The 24767-nt window shown below is 41.7% G+C and overlaps 1 protein-coding gene across 1 annotated transcript in view; it reads right to left on the reverse strand.

The window, feature by feature from the left end:
• Window positions 1-7794: 7794 nt before the first annotated feature.
• The window catches only part of SOCS5 (suppressor of cytokine signaling 5), a 76236-nt gene continuing 59263 nt past the window's right edge, over window positions 7795-24767 (reverse strand). The window contains exon 4 of the transcript XR_014589523.1: window positions 7795-7882. The gene's annotated coding sequence lies outside the window, so the exon portion shown is untranslated. The remainder of the gene's footprint in view (window positions 7883-24767) is intronic.

Here is a 24767-nt window from a genome sequence, read left to right on the forward strand (position 1 = left end):
CTCACCAAAATCCAATGTGCATCAATATCCATTTTCTCCTTGATTCCAAATGCTTCTCAGCTGAAACCACAGAAGACTTCCAAGTTGCTTATGACAAAGTCTGGATCAGCAATGTGCTGATTTTCTCTCTCTTAAATTATGGAAACAATTTTCCCAAACACAGCCATCATTCATCTTCCCTAATACCATACAAAAACATGCCAGTTGCAGGATCACTAATCAGACATTTAGGCTGGTCCCTGGGACCTGATGTTAGCCAAGTTTCCATTCTCTGCATTGGATCAGCAAAAGAGCTTCCCACAACACTGGATGATAGAGGAAGTTATCTAATTTATCTTGCAGGTACAAATTGCTGAACATATCAACAAAAGTCACAAATATATTCCTACCCACCAAGGAGCTCCAGTTCCAGCAGGGTTATGGTTGTTGTTGTACGTTTTTTCTAAATGCTCTTTGGAAAAACAGTCACCCTTCCAGCTTTAACTCTGCCCTCCATATATATACACATCATCACAAACACAGTCACAACGGTGTTAGGAACAAACAAGCTCCTCTCAGCACTTCTTGAAATGCAGAAGACCATAACTGTGGATGCCAGAACTTTGTCTTGACCTCATCTTTTGGCACATTTTGCTCCAAAATCACAATCCTTTACTCTGGCTAAGGCTTATCCATCCATATGCCTGGATAAGGCACAGCCAGCACTGAATTCAGGCCACAGAAGCTGGATGTTTTTGCTAGAATTTCATTTAAACAGAGTTGTCCTCCGTTAAACCACTTATCATGAACAATGCAAGGCTGCCTTCTGAAAAAGTTGTGGCAGGACCCTTTTTGCCAAAGATAAGAGGTCACCACCAACTGTAAGCTGTTTTTCATAGTAAAACAACTTTCTTCTTACTTATGTTCAGTAGGAAAGACTCAAGGATGCCACTCAATCCATTTTCAGAATAATCAGCCAAACAAAACTGGAAGCAAAGGCTAGGCTGTCTCATGATATCAGAATTTTCTGAATGCTATTCTCATCGGTCTGATGAATGGGGAAGGCAAAGGAAATCTCTTTTCCTTTTCATAATTCTTTCCCCATGAGGAATAATTTCCCAAAGGAATTATTTAATCATAAATTACAGCTAGTAACTCACTGAAAAGGGGAAAAAAAAACCAAGTCAGTAATGAAGAATCAACCTCTTAGTCCCAGCAGAGAACTGAAAGAAACAGCTTTATTCTATTACTATTTAGCCCATCCTGGGGTGTGACTCATTAGTACTTTCATGGCTTACCAGGATGTTTTGGTCAGTCTTTTAAGAACAGTCCGATCTGTTTTCCTGTTGTTTTCAGGGCTCACGCTGCATTTTCTTGAGGCTTCTAGCACTCTCCTAAATGCTGGAGGTGCTTGAAGTTCACTTAGGGCATTAAAAGGTCACTGAGCCAAAAGGAACAGCTATAGTGAGCTCTTTTTCCCCACCAGAAACCACCTCAAAATTTTCCTTAAAGCAGAAGTTTAAATTTCTGAGCAGCTGCCAGCTCATGGGAGTGAATGGATTCAACAGGGCAGCAGTGTTCTGCTGGAGAGGGTCTTGAGAGCTTGTTGTGCTGTGCCCCTGAACATGGAAAAAGACCACAAGTGAAGTCTGTGGAAGAGAAACATGGGCAGGCTAGATGTCTGCTCTGATAAGAGACTGTTTCACTGAAGTGTGATGTGTGCAAAAGGGTCTGGGGGTGGGATAAGGCCACTGTGTTTAGTAACTTTTGATTTTTAACTCAGGGGGTTAGAGAATTCATCACAACTGGCATATATCCTGGAAAAAACAAAACTTGTCCAAGCTGTGTTAATACAAACAGGTTCTGTCCCCAGCCAAAGCAACTCAGCAAGCAAACAGCATGGGCAAAACAGGAAAGTTTGAGAATGAAGTCAGAGGTAGGAGTTGCTGGGAATGAAAAAGTGACAGCTGAGAGCCAAGTAAACTACCTGAAATGAAGTCAAAAGCCTCCATAAAGCAACTGTTCTCCCCCAAGCTATCCAAGCATCATATTCAAAGTGTTTCATTATCTTCTGAAACCTGGTGAGTTCACAGCTTGGTTAACTTGGTTAATTTTGACAGCTAATCTCACAGTTTAATGGCCCTTTTGTCCTGTGTTGTCTATCTCTGCAGGACAACAAACAAGTGAAAGCAGGATCTGGGTATGGAGAACAAAGAGGGGAAAGTGAAATGGAAATTTCAATAGATTGGAGAGAAGCAAGAAATGTGATGGTCAGAAGAAAGGAAATGTCTGATGTGGAAGAAAAAAGTTGACAGAAGAAGTGCAGGCTACTGGACACATCAAGAGTACCCTGAGACATGTCCCTGCAGGTTGCAAGATTCACAGGTGTTGGTTGGGGGCCTGAGAGCTGTGATGATAAACTTGCATTTGGAGAGGGATCAGCCCAGGACACAGCAGTACTAGAGGAGCACTCCCCCAAACTGGCCTGCGCTGCCACAAAGACCAACTCAGAGGCTGCTTTGGGATTTCATGACTGATTTGAGTCCTCATGGTTGCAGGGAAATTCTGTTGCTAAGCTGCTCCAGCTGCAAACCTTAAATGTTATGTGCATCTTGTCTACCACATTTATCAGCCTGGAAAATTAAGAGATGAGGAAAACAAGCAATGCCATGCTACGCTTCACTGGGTCATCCCCCTTAACATGGAGTGTCACCAGTGCCAGCCACAATGAATACAGGAAAGAAAATTTGGGCAACTGCAACCAGACTGATTTGCACCCACTAAAACTATTACGTTGGATACCATAAAAGCAGCTTACTTGAACTCATCACAGTTAGAAATAGATCTATCCTTCAGGAAGCAAAACTACCACAAGAGCAGGGGCTTTGTTGCCTCTCTATCTTTGGTGGACTCTTACTGCTGGATAACCAATTTCTTTCATATGGTGAAGCCTGGTACTAAGAGCTTCCTGCTCCTATGTTTGTTTGGTGTTTTTTGCCAGACTGTAACCACTTGGTTTGAATTAACCCTGATGGCTTTGCCTAAATTGTTTTTTACTATTTTTTCAGCAAAATGGTTGAACTGTTTCCAAAGCAGAAGCTGTTGTTTTTGATTTTATGCTTACAAGATCCTTGCACAAGCAACTCAAAACCCCATGCTCTGGAGCAATGACCCGGTATTTGTCTGACACAGCCTTCACATCAGAAGAGTAAAAACTCATGTAAAAAGTTACCCTAATTATGGGTAACTTGGGGTGTGGGAAAAAGAAACTGCAAAGTCAAAATTCTCCTTTAACAGTTCACACAAGCTCCACAGAAGTTATCTAGCACAATTTTGCATCCCCAAAACTCATCCATGTTTGGCACATTCCCGCTTTTTCTGATTTTCTGGTGGAAAACACAAAGGACCCTGAGGAGGAAAAGGCTGTATCCTTTAGGTAGGAAAGAAAGAGAGAGACTTTACTTACCAGAAGGTAACACTGTGCTGCACGCTCACACACAGGGCAGAAATGGACCAGACCTGTATTCCATGCCTTTTACAAACACCTGTAAAGCCAGTTCTGTAATTATGATGTGAAGGAATTACCAGTATTTAATTCTCCCTGGTTCCATGATATATTTCCAGCAACACAGGAGTTAAACAGGCAGCAGCTGAGCTGAAAACAGGGACCAGTTGTTTGGGTGCAAGACAATAAGCTACAGAGGGAGATGTGGCTACAAAGAGATCCTGTGAGCTGGACTTGGAGAGAGTGTCAGGGAGAAAACAAAATAAATAATAATGAATTGTAGCACCTGGGCTTTTCAAACTTGGTACAATCATTAACTGATGAAATTAACTTGAAGACAAAATCCAGGCGGTATAGGTAAAGAAACGAGCTCAGGGGAACATCTAGCCAGGAAAAGGAGAAAGGAATTTGCTCTGGAGAAAGATCCTGTTGGCCACAAAGCATCAACTTGCTCTGGTGTACACCTTCAGACAGCTACTTCTGGGAATCTGCTGAGAAGCTGAGCACAGCAGTGGCAGTTACAGAGGCCATAGATCAGGCTCCTTTGCCAGCCACTGGAACAAGAAGGTTTTATATATTGCTTTTAGGGTAAGCAAAAGGTCCTGAACAAGGAGCCTGAAGAGCATTTGAACTGCCATACCAGTATAGATAAATGACCTATTTGTTGGGCTGCCCTGGGAACGTCTATCCTGAATGCATAACTCTGTGTTAAGGGAATTTGATAGCATTAATCCTGGATTAACTGCTATCTATCTTTTTCACCCACAGCTGCAGAAAGTCCTGATCTCGGTGTTTTGATAGAGTGGAAAACATCACCAGTGGGCTTCTAGAGAATGCTGGTGGTCTCCTCCCACAGTAAACCTCTCTTTCTCCTCCTCTTTCCCTAACCCAGTGATTAGTCTATTGGACTAACAATACTTCAGTGGAGTGTGGTGAATAGTTTCACACACTACATTGTCAAGAGAGGCATGTACAAGTCAGAAGAACAGTACTGATGAGCTGATGATCTCCACAAAAACAGGAAGGAAGGAAGGATAGATGCATCTGTAAAAATACAGTTATGTTTGGAGCTGAACTCAGTAAAAATTTCTATTTTTGTTTACTTTCTCATCTTCTATGGTTGCACAGGTAAAAGTCTGCTTTTTTTGCAGAAACATCTGCAAAACATTTGGATTCAATGACCATTTGTCCATGACTATTGAAAGAAGGTAGAGTGATGGAGAACAACCTGATAGGAACTATGGATTTATATGGAACATAATAGAGAGAACTGCATAATAACTGATTGGTTGGCTGAATAACGGCCCGGAAAAATAGAAAGGGGGAGGAGGGAATCTATTTCAGATTGGCCTAAAGTTATTTTCAGTTATTCCCACCAAAATGGAAGGAAAAAAATCTGAAAAACTTGAGAATTTCAGTCCAGAATAGAAGCCTGGAGCTGACTTCCAAACTGCAGCTGCTGAGCAGAGCTGCAGCACTGCCAGTTCTTTGGCTTCTTGCCTAACGGTCTCAAGAAAGAATTTATATCACAACCCATTGCTAATACAAGTCATATTTTAAACATTTAATCAGCAATTAAGCTTTGACTTCTCAAGAACTGACAAGGTATTCACAGTCTGTCCCAACAAACTTGGTGTCATTCAAAACATTCTGGGCTAACAATACCAACAATGTTATCAGCACCATTTCTGTCATGCCAAGAGTTATATTAAAAAGAAACCCATACATAATTTGGAACAAGAAACATACGGAAGTGATTTAGACACACACAGTTGTTTGGGGGAGGTTTGTTTTGTTTTGTGATGTCTTTAATTATGAATCCACAGGAGATCAATGCAAGTATCAAAACCATCATAATGAAATATTTAACCTCATGGCTGGTTCAAGCAACAGTCATGACTACAAGACGCTGTCACATCCAATCCCTGTGAAGAAACCAAATGGTAAACAGACACCACATTGCTTGTCAGGCTGCAGCCTTCTCCTCTGAAACCAAATACCCATAGAGACAAGACAGAATGAATGGGCTGTTATGATAGTTTATATAAAATCACTGAGTATTAAAATGAGAGATGATGGTGCTTTACTATTTGCAGTCACTTGTCCTTCTACTGAGCTTTTCCCTTGAAAATTCAAACCTTATTAAAAGCATTACTAAATGAGGTCTCAGAGCACTCCAGTATGAAAGACATCTTAAAATCCTTCACTTCTCAAGTCAGGAAGCTCAAAGCAGACAGACTAGCTCTAAAATTAATTTGTTTCAACTTATGTGGCACATGAGTTACTTCTCAGGGCTCCAACAAAAGACCAGTACATTGTGTGGTTTTGAATTATTTGACCCAATTCATCTCTTCCAAGGTCTTAAAAATAACAACACAGCATGCAGTTTGAAGCTAGAAAATGAAAGCATCTGCCATTAACCCATTCTTCCTGGAGTTTTACTTGCCCCTCCCAAGTCCTGCCAAGGGCTGAGCCTGGGACAAGGGCATGCTGATATCCTGCATATTTCCTTACACCCCTATTTTGTCATCCACTCATGTTCACCTGCCTTGTACTGTAAACAACTGACCTAAAACTGGTCTAGAAAAATTGGACTGGAGGACTGGAAATGGCCATGCAACAAAATGACCTGTTTGTACCTGCTACTATAAAATCAAAAATACAAATAAAGTCTTAAGGAAATAATACTTCTAGTAATGTGAATTACTGAATAAAGCTGCATTTATAAAAAATAATGCTTCTAATCACTTCTTACTACTAAAGATTTTCACTATTAATTCTGAAGTGTGACCTGCCTTTTAAAGGATGCTGTGCACCACATGAGCAATGGATGGCACACATGCATACACACCTCTTTGTACCCATGTATGTCTTGAAGCACACTCATGCTTTCACGGAAAGGAGTGGTGGTGAGACAGGAGCAACCTGATGACAGTGTGTGACTCAACACCACAGCAACAGAGTGACAGCTTCACACCTGCACACAGACAGCAGTCCAGTGGTACTATATCACCTGTCAGTCTGCAGTCACAGCTTCGTTCTCCCAAGGGAATACAGAGGAAAACTTGTGGTTGGACACATGCACCAAGAGGCATTTTTTGCTTTGGTAACAAAACCTGGGTTTAGTGCTCCTCATTATGTCAAGCCTGTGGGGCAACACTGCAGAGGAGCTGTGAGCTCAGGCTCAGCTCTAAGAGCCTAAGTCTTACTCACAAAACCCAGACAAATAAAATTAGAAACGGCCATTAAATAGTGTGACAAATTTTATGTCTATTCACACACGGGACATAAATCACGCCAAAAAACAAATCAGGGAAGGCCCACGATGCTTGAAAGCGTCTCTGAGACCACTTGGCAAATGTGTGCTCTTGCTTTCTCTTCTGAGCAGAGAGCACATTCCTGGAGGCTTTGGCAAGTTCAGTGTCCCTGTACAGACACCACTACCATCACTGCTATTTACAACACACACAGACTCTGAGGGCAGATCAGCCCCTGCCCAGCACCAAGGAGAATATGATAGCCTTTCTCACCCAGATGCACACAGCACTGGCTTGGTCCTGCCTAGTGCAGCATGCCCTTGACTGTCATTAACTTCAGAGAAGACTGGAGTCATGCTCTTGGGCCATTTCAGTCTGAATATGCACGTTTTTAGAAGCCTTTGTCCATGTACTAAGCCTTTCCTTATTGTAGGACTGGCACCTTTGGGAACCTCTTGTTCTGTGGGGCAGCACCTGGATGTCTTCTACTGTCTTTACCTTCTCTGTACCTTTGGCTTTCCCCATCTTTTCAGTAAAGCCCAGTGCTAATCTTCCTTTGTTCCAATGGGACTAAGGGCTGGCTCTTCTCTTACTTTGGTAGTTGAGCAGCAGACTCTTCACGAGGTAAAGCAGAGAAATGAGTGGAGTGCTGCAGATGGGAGCTAAAAGGGCCCCAGGTACCCTGTTGGCCTCCCTCCCACTCAATGCAATGTCTTCCTCAGCGTGTCACTGCTCGGATTTCATTTCCACCAGATGCTTCCCTCAGCCCCTCTATTTCCTTCTACAGTGAGGGTGGAGACCTTCTGTAGGAGCAAGAGGGCTCTGCCTGGGGGTCCTGGGGAGGCAAAAAAAACCCCAAGAGACAGAAAATAACAAAAAAGGATATTCAGGAATCTGCCAAATGCCAAGGAAACAAACAACAAATGCATTGCCATGGCCTGAAGCTCACAAAACAGGGCTTTCAGTAACCAGAATCACTGGGAATATTCACAGGCTGCTTCTTACAAAAAAAAAACTTTTGTGAACATTGATACTTACCTCTATTTTGATATTTTTAGGTCTTTATGTCTGAGCTGATTTGTTCATGCTGAATTCAGCTGTTGGCCAGTCAAGCAAAAGCAGGAGGGAAAACCATGTTCCTCTGAAAAAAAGAGAAACTACACTCCCAGTTTGTCCAATGCAACAGAGGCAGTGGATTCAGTGCAGAAGGAAACTGCTAATACTCAGTACCAAATCAGTGCTTGAATGTCTTCAGCTAAACTATATTTTATTATTATTTTTAAAAAGGGTATGGAGAGTATGATTTTTTTAATTTCCAGATTCCACTTAAGTTCAAAGCAAAAACCTTCTCAGTAAAGGAAACGTTAAAGTTCTTTCTTGTCCAACAGTCTCATCCAGAGTGAAAAATACCTTTCTCATGCACATCTCCATGCCTGTTCTCCACCTGGCACTACACAAGATTTAAAAACTCTGTCCAAGTTCATTGTGCATGTTGTATGACAGGTGTTTGCAGGGAAAGCCAAAATGATCTCATATGTGCCTGTCCGTCCAATAAGCACTTACACCACGTCAGCTTCAGGTGATGTTGAGTTTTATATTCTGCCAAGGCACAGATGGACAGAGCACACCTGCAGTCTTTAATGGGTATGCTTCTTGAATATCTTAGGACAGCTTTGGTTCACTCATGTCTGGTGCTTATGTCTAGGATAACCTCAGGATCTCAAGCAAATGCCTATTAAACCATCTTTTCAGGTAGAAGTTGATGAGTACCAATGTACATTAGATTGTGGGATATTATATGACAAAGATTTACATATTAACTCCAGGCTTGTGTTATAATACATTGCAGTAGTCCTTAGAGTCATGCTGCATGACCTACCTGAAATTGCCAAGGTGAAATTTGAATTGAGAGTCCTAATTAATTAACTTTTCACATTTTTACATCAATGACAAGTTTGAAAAGGTCAAAGGAAGGTAAGATTTTATGAAATAACTGTTTAAAATAGTCTCTGGGTTATTGTGTTTCATTTCTTTAAGATGACTAGGCCCAAAACTGGATTTTTACCTGGTCTTCAAATCAACATTTTTATCTGATCATCTTCTATCACTTGCTATGTGTTATGTACATACTTGCACCCACTTTTTTTCAACACAAAGTCTTCCATCATTGGGAGACCATTTCTCTTTTATTGGTGTTCCAATCCAAATCAATGTCCCAGGAAGAAATCCAACTCACATTCTCTGCTTCCCCATTTCTGTTCCTGACAGAAGTTGTATAACATTAAGTCTTCAAATGCTCAGCATTTGCACTGAGTACATTTGAATGGATACCGTGATATACAGTTCCCTGCACAGCACATTACATTGATTTTGTCAGCAGTTACTTCTGATGCCAGGCAAAGAGCTGACTGCAGCATCTAAGCTCCATTTCATAGCAACTTGATGTCCCTTTTCATTCTTGCATTTGAGTGACTTCTACCTCTGGAGCACCCTGGCATGTCTTTGGGCATCCCCAGATCAAGTCTTTCAGTTCTGTACTAAAATGAGGCAGCCTACTTTTCTCTTCAGGACTCACCACCACAGTGTGGGATAGAATTACTTTCTTTGATGATTTTCTTGTAGGAAAATCCCAGTCAGTAAGATGTAAAACAACAGAAACAAACCAAGAAAAGTATAATTGCATTCATCTTTAGCCCAAAAACTCCTAGACTCATAATAGGAGTCAATGATCTCCTGGTACAGCAAAAAGGAAGTCAATAAATGAGGGCCATTAAGAGGATCAATAACAGCATATAGGGAAGAGAATAGTGTTAGTCATCACTTTGATGTTGAAATGTTCTTATACTTTTCTCTAAAGCTTCTAAGAAACACCTCTTTTGCTGATACTGAAGATCACACAGAAGCCATCTGCATTATGAAAAACTTTACAAAGAGAAGCCTGAAATAAATCTCTTCTCATCACCTTTCATTCACCAGAAAACCATAGGACAGAAGCATTTGTGTGTTTCATCACATCCATCAGCTGTATATTGCTGTAGTCAGGGAAGCTTGCCCTTGCCTCTAGTCTGTCAGTGTGTTCCATTTATCCCACATGGGGTCACTTGAGCTCATTTCTTGGTTTTCATCTCCTTTCCTTACTTGAAACTAAAGCAAAGTGACAGGTACATAGATACTAAACAGCACGACTGAGCTGGACTTCCAAAGGACTCAGACATTCTGACAGTGCTCTTTTAATTTAGTCAGCTTCTTTGAAGATGCAGTCACCTGAGAATAAGCCCTTGATTTCCCATGTGAGTTCTTGGAGGTGGCACAGCCTTTGCTTCTATATAGCCCTAAGCAGGAACACACATATAGTGATGCTGCAGGAAATTATATTTGTGACTCACAGCTTTTCCACAGCATCCACAAGAATTCACAGTTTGGTGACCCCAGATGGGCACAGCCCTTGACTTTGAAAGAGGATCTGGTTTTTGGACCTGGGACAACACTCTCAGGCAAGGATTTCTCCAAGTGGCCCAGAGGTCAGGTGCAATACCAGGTGGCTAATGGGGTGTCCACGTTTCATTCTGAATTATGGGGTTCTTCCACATCAGGACATGTAAGGTTGAGGGGTTGGATTTAAAATCCTTCCTACTCTTCATACTTTCCATATAGAAAGCTTTCAGAAGAGCTTTTGGCCAAGTTTCAAAAAAGAAATCCTATAATGGTACCAGCCACTTAAGGTAGGGAAGAAGCATCATCACTGTGGTTACACAACTCCTTAAATTCCTGCAGACTGTGGCTGGGAGGAACTGCACAAGGGCTTATTTGACCCTAAGACTCAGCTCCTCACCTGTAATTAGAAGCCATTTCTAGAAATTTCCTATACAAAGGCAAATGAAGAACAACGAAAAAAAAAAAAATTCATCCCACTTACCTGTGCTGTTATGAACTTCCATAAGTCTGTTTGCCCCTTACCATGGAGGTAAGCCATGGGTGAGTTTGGGATGCCTTTGGAGATTTGATGAGGTGGGAAAGTGGAGAAGTGCCATTTCTCAAGTAGATTCAAGCAAGACCAAATACTTTGTTGCTGTAAACTGAGGTAGAACAATTGATTTCAGTCAGTAGCCAACAGGCACGGGGTAAAAGTTGCCACTGGTGTCCAGTCCAGGACTCACCTGCCATTATCCCTGAGGCCTGCACTGAGCTGAAAACAGGGGAATGCAAGATAGGGAAAGAGGGAGAAAAATTCGACACACAATCCCTCCCATTATATCACATATGCTTGTGCTGACTTCATGGTCACTTAATGAAGCCTTGGCTGGGTAGGTCTCTGACCCCAGCATTAGCTCACCTCCAGTGTGAGGCACAATGCAGAGCCCATTGCACCACAGGCTCTTGCACATGGTTCTTGTATAATGGTTCTAAGTTGAAGAGGCCCCCAACAGACATTAAAAAGCACTTGATAATTGAAGTGCATATGATGCTCCACAGCCCTCCACAGTCCTACACTGCCCATCCTGCCAGCCACAAGCTTAGTTCCCAGCTCTTACTTATGAGTCCCATACCTCTATTTTTCAGCATACTGCTCACATTAATTTTACAAGATCTCTGCATAGGTCTGAAAGCTGGCTTATGTTGAATCACATTAATAGGGCCAACAACACATGCTGCTCAATTTTTTTTTTAAAGCTCAGATGTGTGTTTCTGTGTCTGTTTGCCCTCTTACCCTCTTCATTTCTTAATATGGTGCAATTAAATTAATGAGTGAGACTTCCAGTTTCCCAGCTCTGCAATTTTAACTGCAGGACTTGGCTACACTGACTTCACCAGTTTGCTCTATTCTCTGGTCATGAAGGTCTGCTAATTTGCTCATGAATACAATCTGAAACCCTGATACTTTGCTCCTTACCACTTTTACTTATATGTTTTATAAAATCACAAATGGAAATGAAAAAGAAAAGAATAAAAAAAGCCCCAGCTCTTTTGAGACTTTTGAAGTAGCCAAAATGTATCTTACAAGCAGCAAATGCTTTTTGCAGGAAAACCTAGAAACGTGAACAGACATTTGGCAGTCTTCTGTCAACTAGCCAGACACTGGTGAAGCATGTACAAAGAATACCCATCTGAGCTGAATTTCATTTACTAGTAAACCATGTTTTTACTAAGGAGGAAAAAGGGAACCTGAGAAAGAGTTAAGAATTTCCTCTTGTCTCATTACTGGTGACCTTCCATTAGTCACTGAAAATGAAACGGCTTGTAATGGGATCTTGTGGTTTCCATGGCTCTAGAAAAGCCATTTTTACGAGGTTGCTGCTTGATGACTCTGATGAGTCACACCTCATGAAAACAAAAAAAAAAAGGCAGATGTGAGAGCAGCCAGTTCCAGCATTTAGGGGGATATGAATGGTCCTCAAAGGCCTGTCTCAGGGAGGAGGGAGCACTGTCAAAGGCTGGGGAACAGGTCCACTCTGGTCTCAGAGGGCCAGCCCAGCACTGCTGGGGATGCTGCCAATACATGTTCACTCAGTGTTAAGGAGCACAAGTGGAGCTATGTTCACAAAAATGTTGAGGAGGAACAGAGGCAGCTTCTCAGCACACACTTGAATTTTTTTTGCAAGCAGCTGTATCAGACAGCACAGCAGCCATAATAAAATCACGCTCTTCTCTCTCTTACTACGGTTTACTCTAGCACCCGCAGTAAATGACAGACTCAAAGAATCATTTAGGTAAAAAAGACTCCAAAGATCAGGTCCAACCATTAACCCAGCACTGTCAAGTCCACGTCTAAAGCATGTCCCTAAACATCACATCTACACTTTTTTTTAATACCTCCAGGGATGGTGACTCAACCACTTCCCTGGACAGCTTGTTCCAATTCCTGACCCTTCACCAGTGTCATTGCCAAACCTGGACAGACACAAGGGCCTCATATTCAGAAAAAAAACCAAAAAAACCAAAAAAAAACCCAAAACACCCAGAACAAAATAGAAAGGGTAAAAAACAACTCCTACTGTTTCCACCACCACCAAAATAATTTCAGAACCATCCTGCTACCCTAAAGGTTTGGATAAGGTACATACCAGATATTTTGCATGTACTGCACACATTAACTGATGTGATAATGTCCACTTGCACCTTCTCTATGTTGAGTGTACCTACCTGTAATATCTATTAAAAAGATGGAATTTCTTTTTAGAAGGAACTTAATACAGTAACAGTCCAATGATACATGTGAAAGAGGCCTTGAGCTTTTTAATACTATGAAAAATTTAAAACACTTTTATAGAAATCAGCCACTTAAATTCAAACAATTTCTGCTGATGACTGGAGCAGAAATAATATTCCTACAACCTCAAGAATGGCAGTAAGGAAAATCTGATGAACTACAAACTGGTCAACTTCACCTTAGTCTCTAGGAAGTTGATGGAGGCAACTGTCCTGAAAAGCATTTACAAACATATGAAGGATAAGAATGTGATTGGCAACAGTTGGCATGGATTTACAAAGGAAAAATCTTGTTTAATCAACCTAGCAGCCTTGTACAATGTCACACACTCCTTTGGATGCCTGAATTCAGTTTGGCACTCCTTGCTTATGCATACAGGCTTCCTGGCACATTTGCTTGATTTCCTATGGCTTCAGTGGGTCCTTTCCTCAGCACTCATCACTCCTGCACTCCTTTTCTCTCTGTAGCCACATGTCATAGGATTCTTCCAAGCAGATCTCTGAAGGAATTGTTATGAATGAGTGTTAAGAGATCGCTTAAAGAATCATTGGCAAAGGTATCAGTAAAAACAGGTTTGATATAAAAGCAACAGCACAACAAATTTTGTTGGCAAGATTCACTCTGCTTCTTACTAAATGGCTAAGGCACACTGAGGAAAAGCAACTAAATAAAATCCCGAGTCAATCAATCCAAACCGAAATAAAACAAAAACCATGTGCATGTGTGTGTGTGACAAAAGAACAGAAAATGGTAAGGATAAAAAGCAATATGGTCTAAAGGCCTGATATCACTTAACAGCATTTATGCTTAGCATAAACTTAACAACATTTAACTTAAACTTAACACTTCAACAATGGAATCATATAGGATGTACTGTATCACAACAGCAACTTATTTTCAGGCCTAACTTACTTACATATCTGAAGTACTTAAGAATCTAAGAAAGCAGCATTTCTCCCATATTTGAGGTAGCATATGCACACTTGCATGCACATGCATTTGCATATGCACACTTGCATGCACATAGACATAAGGAGCCTGTACAGGGTACCTGTAAAAAATTCTCCCCAAAGGTAGTGAAATACTTTGGAAGCCTTTGCACCTTCTCAATGGGCAAAGAATCAAGGCCCAAGGAGTGGACTTCAGGATCTGTCTTTGTTTGGCAATCCCCTGAGTGTAGCAAACCTGAGAGGCTCCACTCAGGGAGAGGTTGCTGTCTAGGAGAGCTCAAAGGGTCTCCTTTTGGACCCACTGTTAACAGGGCTGCAAGAAAATGGGCTTTAGTCAATACCATGTTTCATCCTGGCTGCATTTTGGGTCAAAAATTTTCTTTGAAAGTGTGAGAACAAGAATGTTATGCCATTCAGGCAAAATAAAAAAAGTTTCCAAGCCTGTTCATAAAATAAAAAAGCAGGGGCTGGTTAGAGAGCAAAACTTCTGGAAGCAGTTTCTGATAAGCTCAAGAGAAGCTGAGCCCCAGTGCTCTTTGTCAAGGTTGAGGCCTAATGAGCATTTCTTAGATCACACTGTGGCCTGAAAAAGAGGGAGGAAGGGGAGGATGCACCACTACAGGGGTGTATTTTGCTCTCCTGAAACCCAGGGCTGTGATCCTGCTTTGTGGCCTGCTCCCTTCTCTTAGGGTCTTCAACTCCACAGCCCCCTGGTCACTGCAGCCAAGGCTGCCTCCAGCCCTCATGTCAACAACCAGTTCTTCCTTGTTCATAGAATCAGGTCCAGCAAAGAACCTTTTCTTGTTCACTCCTTGATCACTTGTTTGTTTGGCATCATATCTTTGCTCAATACTGTTCTGCATCGATGGAAATCTCCCTGTGAACACTGTTTTGAGTTTGCAGCATTGACAGTGAAAGCTGTTCTCAGTAGGCACCCATGCCAGGAAGCCACATGCTGCTTCACTTTGTTTCCTGACTGTACCAGCATAACTCTTAAAAATGAGACTTTTGGCACAAATAACCACAATCGCACTGACAGGATATTCTATCATCACTGTGTAAAATGTGATGTTTAGTGAAAACTCTGCCGGATGTATCTTTATAATTATTCACACCAAAATAAAAAATCAAATAAAAGAGAAGCGTTAAGGTTCCAATTCAGAAAAGCACTGAATATTCCCTCTAAGCTCTTTTTTATACCAACCTGAGTTTGGCAAAAAATTAGCATACATTAGCATGAATGTTTGGCAAAAGTTAACACACTCAAGCCCGCTGTCTAACATAAGGTTAATTCTCATAGAAGTCATGATAAATGTTTTACCATCCTCCTTCATTTCTGCCGTGAGATTCTAAACACTCTTTAAAATATCACCTCTGCAGCATTGTCAACAGAAAGCAATTGTTTTGGCTGCCCAAACTGAAATACCTAAGAGAGCCTTTGTTTCCAAGGATAGGTGCCCAAAACTCTGAACACCAGACAGTTTTAAAGGAATCTAAACTGGAGTTCCAAAAAAACAAAGGCAAGGAAAGTCACTAAATAGCTATGAAAAGCAGTCTGTAACTTCAGTGTTGCCTGATTTTTAATGGTTGAAAATTGGAATCTTAATGTTATACTAACACGTTTTTACATTTTCAGTAGAAACAGATGGAATAATATTGCTCATGCTATGCCAACACTGTGTTGTTACATAGTCTTTATTAAAATTGCTCCAAGGCAAAAAAACTGTATGCATAAAGGTAAGGGGTGGGGAAAGCTGGCAACTGCCTTGGACGTTCAGGCTTGAGTCCTTTAGCTCTGAGCCAACTCTGTGCTTCATTGAGAAATCCCCACAGCTTCATGAAGGCTAAAGTAAAGTGGAAGAGAAGCTGGGTTCAGGGTAGTGAATGAACTGTGTCCATGAGACCCTTGTCCTGCCAAAGGCAGTGGAGACACACAAATAAAGAGGAACAACAGGAGAAGGGGTAACATGTACAAAATTAAGAAAACCAAGCTTCACAAATTAAAGTGGCGGAGAGAAGGATGAGAAGAAAGAGATTTAAAGGACATTATTGAATTATCATTGGCTTATCTTTAAATCCAGGAAAATCCCCCAAACTTTCCTTTCCTTCCCTATCTTGCTCAGAAATTAATTCCAGTTCTGACAAATGGGATGTGGAGCAGATAGGCACCTGTGTGTGTGCATACAAATATACATGTGTCTTGAATATGTGCTTCTACAGTATGATCCACAGCCACTGAATTAGATGGAACCATTCCCATTTGGCTTCACTGGGTTTTGGATCAGGTCCCCAAACTCTGTGATTTAGCTTGGAAAAAAAAAATAATAAAAAAGGGACAATAAAATGCCAGATTAATTCGCATTCTGAAAAAACTGATCTGATCTGCTGTGGAGAGAAACAGGGGAAAAGAGGGCAAAAAAACCCCAGACCAAAAAACCAAAACAACTCCCCTCCAACTTTTAATCTTCCAACCATGTAATGCCTTCAATTAACTAACATTGATTTCCCTTTGCTTATATTGAGAACTTTTATGTCCCAAAAGGAAGCAGTAAAAACATCTCCATGATAACCATAAAGATCACTGAAAAGAAAATAAAGTTTTCTGTTTCATTACCTTTTCTGTGTGGTAATCAATTACAGAGGAAGAACAGCACAGGTTCAATTAAGTAACTAAATAAAAAAGAATTAAAAGCCACAGGGGATCTTTATTTTACTTATGTTCAAGTAGGGTCCAACTCCAGGCTTCACTGACTTGTTTGTACCACATAAAGGGGTTTAATTTCTGTGAACGAGTCTGTCAGCATTAGCTGATCATAATTAGGAAAATGGGGTTAGAGAAAACAGAGGTACCGAAAATAGCTTTTCCCAAGTGTAACCTTTCCTCCTCTCTGCTTTTTTCCAAATGGGATTATCCTGAGCTCTCAGCACACAGCACAGTAAAAATGAACCGGTCAGCAAAACAATGGTTTTTCCCTTGAAACATAAGATACAACTCAGGAAAACATTGAATGCTCTGTCCCAAATTAGCAAGTGTCTGAGCACATGCTCACCTTTAAGCACTTGCTTAGATGTTCCACTGACTTCAGGTTTAGCATCTGCTTAAAAAAGCTCTCCATGTCTTGCAGAATTGCAAGTTCATACTAAGTGGTGAGAGATTCATTTAAAAAGGAAATATGATTTTTTTTTTTTAGAACTTGAAAAAAATAGCTGTGGGTTTGGTTTTGGATTTCTTATTTTGAAGTCTGGGTTCTTATTTTAGGCAAATAACTCATGACTTCATTATAGACAGTCAGCTTCACATGGGCAAAAACAAAGCTCCTGGAGATGTATGCAGTATTAAATTTGTGCAGATAGCTGAATGGAAAATTTCAGAGGAACTGGCACCTATGGGATGCTTTGCCAATGGAAAGCAGTTTTGTGGGGTTCTTGGATTACATATACATGTATGCCAGTGCATACACACACACACAAAAATTGTCACAGGAAAATAAGGCATTTTACTTCATTCAATAGCAGAAATTTTAGAGATTCAAATGAAGCCACTGTTTCATCCATAACCTTTACACACACTGGCTGGGACTCATCACCTTTAACCCCTGAAGCCTCATAATCACTTGTCCCAGACTATCCCAGCCATAGGAGTAGGTGACTGGAGGTGGCACCTGGAGAGGCAAGTGGACTGTCTCTGGCACAGCATGACACAGTAAAGGAAACAAAATGCCTTTCAATCTCCTCAGTCTGGTCTTGAACCTGCAATACACCTACTCAGCTTCATCAGGGACCTGTGGCATCCCTGTTCAGCCATGGTTCCCCCATCCCCCTCTGCAGAAGGGACTCTCAGGGCTCAGCACGCCTGCAGCCAGCCCTCCTTCCCACTCTCTCTGGCCATCAATTAAAGAACAGACAAAGGCAAGAAAGTACCACCACCCCTGATATGGCAGCTGATGCTCCACCAAGCATTCAACTGGGTCATATAGAGAAAAAGAGAGATTGTACCATCACGTTTCATGAGCATTCAGTAGAATTGTACATCTCACCAAGAGCTGCACCTCCAAATGGCACAATATGAGAAAAAAATTACTCTCAGAAATCTGTTTCTTAAAGATAGCTCATAAATTAAGCCACACTATTTCACTGCCAAAATATTCAACAAATTTCTTTTTTGGGCTGCTCATTTTTCATTCCTTCAGGATACGTTTAACCAAGTAATCTCCCTATAAATCCTGGCTCCTGCTGCCAGTCACAATGCAGTGGGTCTTGTTTAGAAATTCCTAGAATCGGTGCATTCCTGATACATGACAATCCTTTGACTTCTTCCCTTTTGAAAGGAACAAAATGGAAATCAGTCCTTCTCCAAGTTTATCAGAAGGGCAGCCAAACACTGATGTTATACAGTAAGATCTTGCACTGGGAACTAGGCAGCTATTTTAATCAGCAGGCTTACTTCACATCTGTCAAGGACAGTATATTTAGAACTGGACAAGCTATTTCTTTACTGCACCTCTGATCTAAAAAAATGACCCAAGCACAGCAATTCTCTGATGGACTCTTACGCACTTCGGCAAAAGCTTGTGAAAGCATTTAGATAACACACCAGCTATCAACAGGGCCAGGATTTAAAAACAGTAAACAAATGTCTATGGCACATAGAGCTGGAGCTATCACCGGTGTTTAATCAATCATGGCTATTTAATCATACCTTCTAGGCACCATCAGATTTGAGTGAATCACTCAGGTCAAGGCATCAAAATAAGACAAGCTCCTTTGTCACTGCTTACCTGCCCAGAGTAAAGCATATGTGAACATGATGTAAGTGATAACCTCTGAGCAACTGACAACAAACAGAGCATGAAAGCTCTCCTGAGCCAGAAAGAAGGAAGAGCTTCTCTAAGGTACCCTTCCCAGCCATGCCACCAGGCAGTACTGCAGCAGGCTGCCAGTCTTTTCAGAAGTACATAGCCCCCTCTTCGAGCTCCAAAGAAGCAGCAAGATTTTGGAAAGACCTTGCCTCCAAACTAGCTGTCCTTACCACAGTGCAAAGGTGAGAAAAACTAGGTGGCAACCAGCCTCTGCTTAAAATTGAGGCTTTTTGGTTTGTTGATAAAATAGGAATGGAGCAGGTGTGAAAACAGGACTGTAATGAGTGTTGGCAGCATAAAGAATCTGCAGTGTCTGCAGAGATCACTGGGGATTGTCCATTCAGGGCAGTAAGAATTCATTCCATGCCCCACTACTTGGCTATAAACACTAAAAGCACTGTGGATTTAGCCACCAGAAACAAACTGCTGCTGCAGCATTTCACTGCAAGAAGTTTTCTTTCCTTTTAATCAGCCATTTGGATAATAAAAGGATTTAAAATGAAAGCATTACTGTCCAGCATGTTCTAAGATACCAGAAATCTTACCCATCGGTCTTACCCAGCCTGCCATATGCCTTGTCTCACCAGCTGGAGCTGTGGACTACAACCAGAAGAGGAGATGCTTGTGCTATGAACAACAAAGGTCTTTGCAGCCTGTGCACTGCCTCCAGGGACTACAGCTTAGGCACAGAGCTGCCTTTAAGTCAAGGCAAAACACGGATAGTTGGCACTGTATCATCTTCCCCATTCCCCTCACTAGGAGCTGAAGAGCTTGGATTTGGGACCTCCTGTAATCAAAAATCTAGAGTCTAAGAGCCATTTGGACTTGCATCCTATTGATAGTAAGGCAGTGAGAGGAAGCATCACCCTCTGCACTCATGCAGACTGTCTGTCCTTCGAAGGACTTCTCAGAATGCTTTGATAAGCATTAGAGTAGTAATAAAATACTGAAACACAATGTAATCTGAACCAATCACCACCAAACAGGAGTCTACAAGGACTTCCATATACTTCCTATTTCTCAACTCTTCTACTTTTTTATGTTTTATGGGAAGAAGAAGAAGAAAAAAAGCTAAGTTAGGAGTTATTGTCTGGGATATGCCAGTGGGCAAACGGCTTAGTAAGGCTGAAATTAAATTACCTGTTCATTCACCACACAACTCCCCAGGGACTGCCTCAGATCCACCCACCACAACTCTTCAGGGTATCCCTCTCTAACTGCTGTACAGGGAGAACTGCAGAGAGACCACTGCAGGTAATCACCTGTCAGAAAATGCAGGAGCATTAAAGCAAACAAACAAACAAACAAACAACCCCCAAAAACCAACCTTACACTTCCTGGTCTCATCATAAGCCACAAATGCTTAACAAATCCCAGGGAAAAATGCCTTCATGACCCTCAGAAGCTTGTGTTCCTCTAGGGTGCTGAGGACAACAAAAAACCCACCTGCCACCCTGAGGTGAGGAGTAAATTCTACCTTGATCCTACTAGCAATGTCACTGGGAGAACGGCAATCTGTCAAAACACCTCCCTTGCCTTCCCCATGAAGTCTCATCCCCAGGCTTGCCCTGAAGGGGGGAAAGCAGTATTGCCCCTTGCCTCACCTGATGTAGCATAAGCTTCAGCCCTGGGCTGCCCTGGGGCTGTTCAGCAGGGCCCTGGCTTTGGCCTCTTGGAGGGCTGCAATGCAAACCTGCACTTCTGCTGTTGATTTAATTTTCCACTCCTCTGCTCCCTCTCCTTTTCCTGCACATCAACTCCATTCCTCCCATGCATTTCTCACTTTCCAGCTCAGTCTTTCCTTTATCTCCTTCCCATCTTGCTATTCACCCACTTTACCAGGACAGATCACAGCTCCATAGTCATGGGAGTCATCCTTCACCTTCTCTATGGAAGTGCAACACAAAGTGTCACCTACATTTCAGTGACACATTTTACTGCAGCTGCAAACTGCAGTCTCAGGATCAAGAGCTGGGGTCCTAACTGCTCCTCCAACACCCATCCAACCTGAAGTTGTTTTAAAAACAATATGTCACTGGCAAGAGGTATAATGCAAGCTAGCAAATTACCCTTTCCTCCATTAATGCCTCTGGAGTTATAACATTCCTGCCATAATCTGCCTGCAGATGTACCATAGGTATTGAGAAAGAGCTCAGAGCCTCAAAAAAAGTCAGGAAATGACCACTTTCTGGGGTACAGAGTCAGCTTGTTTTGTACAAACTGTCTGGCTCACTAAGACAGTCTTGTCTTACACTTGCCAGCCAGGCGATATGAGCTACTGATGTACGTCTGGAAAATATTTATGATAAAAATTATGGTTGCAAAAAGAATAGCAAGTAAGTAGCTGATCCAGCTGGCATGCAAATTGAGCATAATGTTTATCAGCATAAATATGTTCATCAGCACTACCACCTAGTCCTTCTGGGGAACAGTAGGTACTCAGGGATCTTTGTGACCATTAAGCAGTTGGTTTTCCTGCAGCCCTGAAAATAAATTTATTCCTGTCTTCTGTAAAACAGGAGAGGGCGTTTAATCATCTATCATACATTCTGACAGAGCAACGTCAGGGTTTTTTCCATCTCAGAGTGCATCAGGGCCAGTGAGGCACTTGAGGCCTTGGACTTAACTGGTATTTCATCAAGACAGTGCAACACCTTGCAAGTTCATCAAGCCCCTGGCACTGGGTTGCTCAACAAAATCACCACTGTCAAAAACAGAGCAACTGGGCGTCATTTTAAAGTACATCCCATCTCTGACATCCCTCCTCTGCCTAAGCAAGCTCTACACACTGCAGCAGCCAAGTTGCACTGCAAAAAGGGACTTTCCCAGATCAAAGGCAATGCCAGCCTGTGCCAAGTGAGCACTGTGCAGGTACAAAATTGCTGGTGGCAATCGGAGGGGTCAGAAAGGCTCCAAGACAGGGAGGTTTTGCAAGGACATGGCATGAAAACTGCTGAAACTGCTCTTCTGCACACAGGAGGAGGAGAAGGAGAAGGGAGGCCCATCTCTGAGAGGAGTGCAGAGGGCAAGGCTGGGTTAAAAACAAAGCAGTGCCACCAGGAAGTGCTGGCTCCACATGTCCTGCAGCTCTGTCTGTGTCACCAGGGCTCCCTTGCACAAGCTGGATCTCTCTAGAGGTCCCTTTCTGGGGCAAGTCCTCTGCTGCCCATGAGCACTGCTGAGCTTCCAATGCTCCTGTGTCTCTGCCATCTAAATAGCCACCTGCTTTCACAAAACTCAAGGAATTTAGTACCTGAATCTTGAGAACAGTCAGAAGGCAGACATGTTTCCCCTGAGAAACCAGGCTAAGAACAGACCCAGAGTCTTCCACATTTTTTTAGAAAAATAATGAATCTAGGAACTGCTGTATTAGAGCATACCTTAACGTTGCTGAGAGAGGAGAAACCAGTTCCCAGTGACCTTCCACATTACTGTGGAAAGGTTGAAGGCAACATTTAGTGAGACCTAAATCAATCAGGATCTCCTTTAGCATCTGTCCCTTCTGAAATATCCTGACATCCACTGTCAGCAAAGACCAGCAGAGCATTTCTGCTCCCTCACTAGTCCAGCAAACCCCAGTCACACTAGTTTTTCACTGTAGGCCTTTCCAACCCTTTGACAGTTCACATTAGACTGTTTTAAAAGAGCCAAATAAGAATAAGTCCTGTCACCAAAAAGTATGATTTGGCTCTAAGTCCATAAATTCTGTGTTCGGTTCCTTGATGGATGAGGTCTGCTAGTGTGACACAGCTCCTTGTATTCCTCACTCTTCCAATAATAAAATGGGAAGAAAAAGCTCCCTTTCCACCTCATTTACTGTAAATGTTACTTCTTGGTCCCAGAGTAGTTTGACCAGCCTTAGGATCCAGGGACCAGCTTTGTGCCCACCCTGCTCAGGCTTTCTAGAAATGACTTTGTTCCAGTGTGGGTCACCCAGACTGTGGGATAACTGCAAACTTCAGTGTTCATTAGTTTTCCTTTTCAGTGCTGAGTGATTTTTAAAGGAATAATTGTTTCCAGATGTCATGCATATTTTGCTCTGAAGGAATACTGCAATCTCTGTTAAGGTTACAAAGCTGGAGATGTGTTTCCCTATCCAAGGGGCTCTCTCTCGAGGATCTGGGAACACTGTCTCCCATGTGGACCCTGCAAATGCAGGTAAGACTAAGACCCAAGGTTTCAGAAAAACACTCTTGGCTGTATGACACACTTCATAAAGCTGAAAAGTTGAGTGTGCATCTGTGATACAATCTTTGGGTTGCTCTGTACACAGAACATTATATTGAGGTCTTATAGCAAGGCCAAATCAAAACCAGCCAACCCTAGAAGACCTAGATCTTTCACAGGAGCATCCTCACACCACATGGAAACACACTTCTAATGATGCCAAGTCCTCTCTGACTTCAGACTGCAAAGGCCAGAAAAGATAGAAGCACCTGAAGAAGAGATCCAAGTTAAAAATAAAACCGCCACTCTGGACATTCTCAGTCTTGACTGGTTTTTAAATGTGTTTCTTCAGTTAGATGGTTTCTGTGCTTTTACTCTTAAAAGATGTGCACATGTATGAGAAAGTACAGAATTTATGTAGCAACAGTGGAAGATTGGGTCAGAGCACAGAAGAAATACCATGTTATACCTTATGGGAATCAGTGGTTACAGCATCCAAACTTCAAGAGAACACACAAAATTATCCCCGGGCAGTTTCAAAGTTATATTCCTTTGGGTGCTCTGCTTCCAAGAGTCCTGCTCTGTCACACTAGGTATTACCTAACAAGAACTCCTGAATCTGTTAACCTAAATTTCCAGTTCCAGAAGACATGATTTCCATAAACATAATTGTTTGTTGAAAGTCAGATGTGTTCTACATATCCCACACAACACCAGCATGAGCAAGATTTCACACCAGGCCCACAGAAAGGATTGGGAAGAGAGCACCTTCTCTAGCACACAATAAAAATATGTTTATTTTTGACACAAGGAGACCAGCTAAAACACCCATACTAACATGAAAATGACTGATGAAGACAGAATAGCTGCATTTCGTTGTCCATGAAGTCCTGCAGGTTTGCTTATTTGCAAGGAAATCTTGTATGACACACAAGTAGACTTGTAAATTCCTCAAAAATGCTGGGCAGCTACAAGTGAAATATGGCAGCTTTGGGGGGAAAAGAGTATGTAAGTTGATAAGAGAAAGTTTTAGTAAGACTTAAATGAGAAAGCTTCAAAGCTTTGAACCTTTCTACAATGGAATAATTAATTTCCTATTTTTTGAAAACATTTTTTCAATTTTGTGCAATACAGTTAATGCATCGTTTGATTAGTAAAATCTATTATTTTTCTTTGTCTCGTATCAAGAAAAATTATTTAAAATTGCAAATGAAATCCCCACAAAATGAAAAATGAAGTTATCTTTCTGCTTTACAACTAAGAGTAGGTGGTGTTGAAAACTGTCCTAATAACACAGACCAAGACTGACAGCACTAAAAAAGGGACTAGAAAAAAAAATAGAGCTAGAAATAAACTGGCCTCTGCATCAGAGCATTCCATAATAGGTAGGAAAATATGTTCCTTTTTCTACAGAAATAGATTATACAGAACACCATAATTTTGTGTACAACACCTACTTCAAAACAGCCCAAGAAGCTGTAATACCTAAAATAAGAAAATGACCAAACTTATGTCCATGTTCAGCAAAACTCCAAATTTCATTCCAACACTACATCACATGCACAGTTAGTAAGTATATGCTAAAATATATTGCTGAAGGCAAAGAAACATGGGTCTAACTTAAAGGCTTGCCTGGGTAAGTCAGAAGGACATCCAGAAGAGTTTAAGTCTAAGAGATTCCTTGAATAGGGACAATTAATTTTAGTTGAGGGTATGCAAAGCTGAAGCACCACAAAACTTGTGATACTGCTGGGAACAGGTTGTAACCTCCAAATCTGCACCTCTAAATGCACTCTAAACAGTAAACAACTAAAACATTAATGGAGTTTGAGAGACGATATG

The sequence above is a fragment of the Zosterops lateralis genome (genome assembly GCF_965231275.1).
Source record: "Zosterops lateralis genome assembly, chromosome: 3".
Classification (NCBI taxonomy): Eukaryota; Metazoa; Chordata; class Aves; order Passeriformes; family Zosteropidae; genus Zosterops; species Zosterops lateralis.